The sequence below is a fragment of the Eriocheir sinensis genome, chromosome 33, assembly GCF_024679095.1.
Source record: "Eriocheir sinensis breed Jianghai 21 chromosome 33, ASM2467909v1, whole genome shotgun sequence".
NCBI lineage: Eukaryota > Metazoa > Arthropoda > Malacostraca > Decapoda > Varunidae > Eriocheir > Eriocheir sinensis.
The window spans coordinates 4,531,136-4,538,635 of NC_066541.1; the positions used below are offsets into that span (position 1 = coordinate 4,531,136).

The 7,500-nt window shown below is 42.2% G+C and overlaps 1 protein-coding gene across 4 annotated transcripts in view; it reads left to right on the top strand.

Moving 5' to 3' along the window:
• LOC127006594 (protein Wnt-1-like) overlaps window positions 1-7,500 on the top strand; it is a 96,152-nt gene that overhangs the window by 32,852 nt on the left and 55,800 nt on the right. The gene's annotated exons all lie outside the window — the stretch shown is intronic.

The following is a 7,500-nucleotide window of genomic DNA, read 5'->3' on the forward strand; positions in this document are numbered from 1 at the left end:
GGTATGCGGGAGGCAGATGAGCTTAAGAACCCTTCTCATATTTACATCTGAGCCGTGTACCGCGGGAGCCAGGCGCTGATAACTCACTGACGGTTCCTCTTCCTCCTCCTCCTCCTCCTCCTCCTCCTCCTTGTACTGGCATTCCTTCCTTCACTTGCTCTCCTCTTTTTTCCTTATTTTCTGTTTTCGTTTTCTTTTCTCCTCACTTTTTTTTTTTCGTTGTTGTTGTGCTCTTTATCTCTCAAATCCGCCCCATCTATTTTTTTTCATATCTTTCTTTACTATCTTTTGCCTTCTTCATTCTCTTCATTCTCTCCTTCTTCTTCCTTTCCTCTTGGTCACTCCTTTCCCTTCTTTACTTCCTTCCATGCTCTTTCTTTTTATCTTCTTTCATTCCTTATTTTTTCATCCCTCTCTTTCTTCATTTCTTTCTTCCTTCCTTCCTACTTTTCTCTCTCCCTCCCTCTTTCCCTCCAAGTCCATATCTTTATTATCTTTTACCTGCTTACCTAATCTTCCTTACCTAACCCTACCTGTCTTCTTTCCTCACCTTTCTTCCTCCCTCCCTTCCCCTTTCCCTTCCTTTCTCTCTCCATCATTATCACCCATACCTCCTTCTCTCTACGTTCCCTCCTCAATATTTCCTCCCTCCACTTACCTTCTTCCTCCCTCTTCCCCCCTCTCACTCTCTCCCCCCCCTCCCCCACCCCCCGATCGTAATCTATCGAGGGACATCTTGAAGGGGCAACCGATGCGCCTCCTGATAGTGATGATAGTTGATGGGACGTCCCGCGGCTCGTGTCCTCCTGAAGGGAATGTTAAGGGGGCCACGTAATGCTGAACGCCGCCGCGGTAATGGGTTCTGATAGTCTTAAGTGGTGTTTAGGAGCATTTAGGGGGATTGTAATGGTATGGAAAGGGATTATGGGCATGCTTAAGGTGTTTATAAATTTAGGTGACCTGTTAACGGTTTAGTAACGGGTTGCTGTTGATAGTCGCCTGTATAATGGGTTCTGATTGCCTTTAGTGGTGTTGGTGGGAATTGGAATGGTATAGAAAGGAATCAAGGGTGTATTCAGTAATATAGGTGTCTTGTTTATGATCTAGTGAAGGATTGCTGTTGAGAGTCGCCTGTATATAATGGGTTCCGATAGCCTTTAGTGGTGTTGGTGTGGGTTTAAGGGAATTGGAATGGTATAGAAAGGAATCAAGGGTGTGTTCAGTAATTTAGGTGTCTTATTTATATGATCTAGTGAAGGATTGTTGTTGAGAGTCGCCTGTATATAATGGGTTCCGATAGCCTTTAGTGGTGTTGGTGTGGGTTTAAGGGAACTGGAATGGTATAGAAAGGAATCAAGGGTGTATTCAGTAATTTAGGTGTCTTATTTATAATCTAGTGAAGGATTGCTGTTGAGAATCGCCTGTGTAATGGGTTCTGATAGCCTTTAGTGGTATTTGAAGTCATTAAAAGGAATTAGAATGCTATGGCAAGGGATTAAGGGTAAGCTAATGGGTTTAATGGTATCAGGGAGTTGTTAATGTTGAAAGTAAGTAGTGTAATAGTGTTTGATATCCTTTAGTGGTGTTGCTGTGGGTTAAAGGGGATTGGATGCTATGGAAAGGGGTTTTAAGGGTAAGTTAAGGGATTTTATGGGATAGGTCATCTCTGTCTTCACGGTCAACATTATCACCGCATCACCATCACCACCCCATACCACTACGCCTTCACCATCAACACCATCACCACCACTACCACCATCATCACCATCATCACCACTACCATCACCATCATCAACAAGATCTTAACCACCATCATCACCATCACCATCACCTCCACTACCACCATCACCACCATCTTAGCCAGCATCACCATCATCACCATCACCACCCCATACCACTACGCCTTCACCACCAACACCATCACCACCATCTTAACCAGCATCACCATCATCACCACTACCATCACCATCAACAGTATCTTAACCACCACCATCACCACCAACACCATCACCACCATCTTAACCAGCATCACCATCATCACCACTACCATCACCATCAACAGTATCTTAACCACCACCATCACACATCACCTCCACTACCACCATCACCACCATCTTAACCACCACCACTACCATCATCAACCATATCTTAACCACCACCACCATCACCATCACGACCCTCACCACCATCATCATCACCGTCTCGTTAAGTGTATCACCTCTCTATCCTGTTGTCCTCGCCCCCCCCCCTTCCATTCACCCCCAACACCCCTTTCCTACCCCCACCCCCCTGTCCTGTCACTTAGGCCAGAAGGGTGACTGTGAAGCCTCATTGTCTCGGGTTCATTGTCTCGGTCCAATGGTTCAAAGGATCATTCTGTCCCCTTTTTCGAGACCACAATGAGGCACTCGTGTTTTGTTTCTTCTTTTCTTTTCGTTGTTTTCTTCCTCTTTTTGTTTTTGTTTTATTTTTTCTTCCATTATTGTTTTCTCTCGTTTTCTTTTCTTTTTCGTTTTATTAGATTTTCATTTGTTTTCTCTCGTTTTTTTTTGGTTTGTTTTAGTTATAGTTTATTTCCTTTATTCTTTTTCTCAGTTGTTTTCTCTCGTCATCTAGTTTGTCTTTTTTTTTCTTTTCCTCCTTTTTTTTCCATCTTTGACGCAACTATCTCGTTCTTTGGATCCATTATTTCTCTCTCTCTCTCTCTCTCTCTCTCTCTCTCTCTCTCTCTCTCTCTCTCTCTCTCTCTCTCTCTCTCTCTCTCCCATTAGCTCCGCCTGTCCTCTTTTCACCTTAATTAACTCATCAATAAAGCGTGTCACCTGTGACCTCACCTACCCGCCTGACCTGATTTGGGGTCAGGAGGGAAGCTGTGAAGAGGATTAGCCTGCTGGTCACCTCCTCCTTCTCCTCCTCCTCCTCCTCTAATATTGGCATCAAGCGGGGTCAGGTCAGGTCAAGCGGTTCATTCAAGGTCATTGGTCACGGTTAATGAGGGTCACGCAGAGAAGATAGCCATTTGTGTGTGTGGAGTGGGGGGGGGGGGGGGGGTTGTGTGTGTGTGTGTGTGTGTGTGTGTGTGTGTGTGTGTGTGTGTGTGTGTGTTAATCCTATGCCTTGGTTTACATTTTTTTTTCTTTTTTCCAATCAGTTTTTTTCTTTCCCTTGTTTTCCGCCGTTTCCATCTTTTTTTTTTATTAATTTCCCTTCAGAATATAAAAGTCGCATTGACCGTCACTTCACTGCGTCAAAAGGGACATGAACTGAATTTTAACCGTTTTTTTCTTTCCCTTGAGCTGTTTCCTTTACTGTATATGATAAAAAAACAAAACATTCTATGGATCACTAACCTTTTTGACGAATCATTCAATCACTAAAGCAGGCAGCCTCGCTATAAGCCAACATTATTTCTGTAGCCTTCTCTTCTGTGTTTGTATGCTTCGTCTCCTTATCTTCCTTGTGCTTTCTTTCTTCTCCTTATATTCCATTCATTTCTCCTCGTTTTTCTTTCTCTCTTTTTACGTTTTTCTTTTTACTCTTTTCCAATTGTTTTTTCTTCTTTTTTTCCTTTCTTCATTCTTTTTATCCCTGGTCTTTCATTTTCTCTTTTCCCATTTTTTCTTCTCTTTCCTTCATTCACATTTCTACCTCTTTCCTCTCCCTCTTCCTGTTCTTTCCTTCCTTGACTTACTTTTCTCCTTCCCTTCTCTTTCCTCACTCCTTCCTTCACCTTCTTTTCCTCTTTCCTCTATACCCCTCTCCGCTTTCCTTCCCCCTTCTCTTCCTTCCTTTATTCTCTCCCTTCCATCCTTCAAACTTCTCTCTTTCTTTATACCTTCTCTCCTTCTTCCATCATAGTCTCCTTCCTCTATACTCTTCCATCCTTTATCCTCTTTCTTTAACTATCTCTCCTTCCCTTACTCCTCCTCCTCCTTCCTTCCCTTCCCATTCTTTCCCGGCAATCAGCTTGTCATCGCCGTAACCGCCAATCCCACAGCCACCTGTCTACCTGTCACGGCCTTAATTAGTGGCGATTACAGGTGAATTACTTGATTAGCAACAGTCATGGCGCTTACGGGAGGAAAGGAGGGAGGGAGGGAAGGAGGTAACTGAAGGGAGAGAAAGAGGAGTGAAGAAGGGACATTACTGAAGACAAAGAAGGGAAGGGAAGGAGGTTACTGAAAAATAAAAAGAGAAAGAAGGAAGGGAAAAGGAAGGAGAATTGAGGAAAGGAGAAGGGAGGAAAGGAGAAGAAAGGGAGGATGTAGGTTAAGTACTGAAGGGATAGGAGGAGAAGGGAAGGAAGTTGCTGAAGGGAAGGAAAGGGAAGCAAAGAAAGGAAGAAGGTTACTAAAGGGAAAGAAGGAAGAAAAAAGGAGGGGAGAGAAGAGAAGGAAGAAAAGAGATATTAGGGAGGGAGAGACGGAGGGAAGGAGTTTATTGGTGGGAGAGGAAGAGGAAAAGGAGGGAAGGGGGAGGGACACTTGGGGGAGAGAAGAAGGAGGGAGGGAAGGAGGAGGAAGGAGGGAGGGAAAGAAGAGAAAAAGGGAGGGTTTTGTGTTTTTGCGGTTAGGTTTAAAGAGACGTTGGGTGAGGTTAGGAAGCAGTGTTAAGTGTGTGGTGTTCTCTCTCTCTCTCTCTCTCTCTCTCTCTCTCTCTCTCTCTCTCTCTCTCTCTCTCTCTCTCTCTCTCTCTCTCTCTCTCTCTCTCTCTCTCTCTCTCGGTTAGGAAGTAGTATTAAATTTGTGGTTCTCTCTCTCTCTCTCTCTCTCTCTCTCTCTCTCTCTCTCTCTCTCTCTCTCTCTCTCTCTCTCTCTCTCTCTCTCTCTCTCTCTCTCTCTCTCTCTCTCTCTCTCTCTCTCTCTCGGTGAGGCAGTAGTCTTATGTGTGTGGGTCTCTCTCTCTCTCTCTCTCTCTCTCTCTCTCTCTCTCTCTCTCTCTCTCTCTCTCTCTCTCTCTCTCTCTCTCTCTCTCTCTCTCTCTCTCTCTCTCTCTCTCTCTCTCTCTCTCTCCCTCTCTCTCTCTCTCTCTCTCTCTCTCTCTCTCTCTCTCTCTCTCTCTCTCTCTCTCTCTCTCTCTCTCTCTCTCTCTCTCTCTCTCTCTCTCTCTCTCTCTCTCTCTCTCTCTTACATCGCCATTTCCTCGCTCATATCCTTTTCTCATTTATTTCCCCTCTCCCTGATCAATTCTCCCTCCCTCCCTTCTTCTCTCACAACTTCTCTCACTCTCCCTCACAACACTCCCTTATTTCATCCTTGCCTCATGCTCACTTAATCTCCCTTTGCGAAATGTAACCTATCTCTCCCTTTACTCCCTTACAATCCTATCTATACATAACTCTTCATACATATTTATGCATTATATCTAAATTTCCCAACGAAGTATCACAAAAGAGACAAGGCCCACTAAATTTGATCAGTAAGTAAATTTGGTCAATAAGTAAATTTGGTCAGTAAGTAAATTTGGTCAGTGAGTAAATTTGGTCAGTAAGTAAATTTGGTCAGTAACTAAATTTGGTCAGTAAGAAGAGGAAAGCAACTGGAGGGGAAGCAGGAGGGAAAGAATGGAAAGGTATTGGTAGGAAAGGAGGAAAGAAAGGGGAGGTATGGGGGGGTGTATCATAAAAGGGAAAGAGAATAGAGAGAGAAAGTGAAAAATATGGAATGGGGGAAAAGAAAAAGGAAAAAAATGGTGGGAAATGAAAAAAATATAAAAATGAGGGAAAAAAGAAAAAGGGAAAGAGAATAGAGAAATAAATAAACGTGAAAAATATGGAAAGAGGGAAAAGAAAGGAAACAACTGGTGGGAAGTGAAAAAAAAATCAAAATGAGGGAAAGGAAAAAGAAAAAAGTAATTATTGGAAGGTGGAAAATATGGAAAGGGAGAAAAGAATGTAAGGAATATGACTGATGGGAAAAGGAAATCTACAAGGAGGAAACAAATATAACTACCCCAAACACATACACAATAAAAAAAGAACTCAAAACCCTACATTCATAATTCAGTCACTTTTCCCAAACACAGGAGGATCACAAAGGCATCAGATCTCTTTTATTTTGTGTTTGTCTAGCTTTTGTTTCGTTGTTCATTCCTTTCCCTGTTCTCCTTTCCGCCTATAATAGTTTCCCTTCCCTCCTCCTTCTTCCCATGCTATCTCTACAAGTCTTATCTTTCAATCACTTTTCCCAAACACAGGAGGATCACAAAGGCATCAGATCTCTTTTATTTTGTGTTTGTCAAGCTTTTGTTTCGTCGTTCATTCCTTTCCCTGTTCTCCTTTCCGCCTATAATAGTTTCCCTTCCCTCCTCCTTCTTCCCATGCTATCTCTACAAGTCTTATCTTTCAATCACTTTTCCCAACACAGGAGGATCACAAAGGTATCAGATCCCTATGAACCGATCAGAGACTACTTCCTCCCACTCTCCCATAATTTATTCTTTTTCCTTTTCTTCATTTTAATATTTTTTTTCACTTCGCACTATTTTTTTCCTTTTTCTTTTCTCCCATTCCATATTTTTCACGTCTATTTCTTTCTCTATTCTCTTTCCCTTTTTCTTTTTCCTTTCCCACATTTTGATTTTTTTTTCACTTTCTACCAGTTTTTTCCTTTCTTTTCTTTTCCTCCATTCCGTATTTTTCAATTTCTTTTACTATTCCATTTTTTTTCTCCATATTTTTCACGTCTATTTCTTTCTTTGTTCTCTTTCCCGTTAATGATATATATTTCTCCCGTCCTCGCTATTCCCTAAACACTCATACATCTACCTGCCTTTCGCTACCACAAGAGGATACCCGAGACATCAAATCTTTCAAATTTGATCAGAAACCACATCAGATCCATCTCTTTTGAACGCCGCCTCTACCTCCTCTCGCCTCTCCTAAACACACTCAGAGCTCTTTATTTATATTCTCTTTGCATGTCTCTATCTCCTCTCGTCTCTCCTAAACACACTCAGAGCTCTTTATTTATATTCTCTTTGCATGTCTCTATCTCCTCTCGTCTCTCCTAAACACACTCAGAGCTCTTTATTTATATTCTCTTTGCATGTCTCTATCTCCTCTCGTCTCTCCTAAACACACTCAGAGCTCTTTATTTATATTCTCTTTGCATGTCTCTATCTCCTCTCGTCTCTCCTAAACACACTCAGAGCTCTTTATTTATATTCTCTTTGCATGTCTCTATCTCCTCTCGTCTCTCCTAAATACACTCAGAGCTCTTTGCTTATATTCTCTTTAAATGTCTTCGCCTTATTTATATTCCGTTTCTTTCTCCAGCGCCAAGATATCAAGTCCCTCAGACCTGATCGGAAACCACATGGTCCATCGCTCTTTACGCCGCCCATCCGTTCATTCTTCTCTTACAAGCACATTCAAAGCTCTTTACTTATGTTTTCTTTACTTTCTTCCTCTTTACTTATATCCCCTTTTATCTCTTTATTCTAAACACGAGGATTGCACTCTCTTAAATTAACGCCGCTTCTTCTTCAATCGTATCTTCT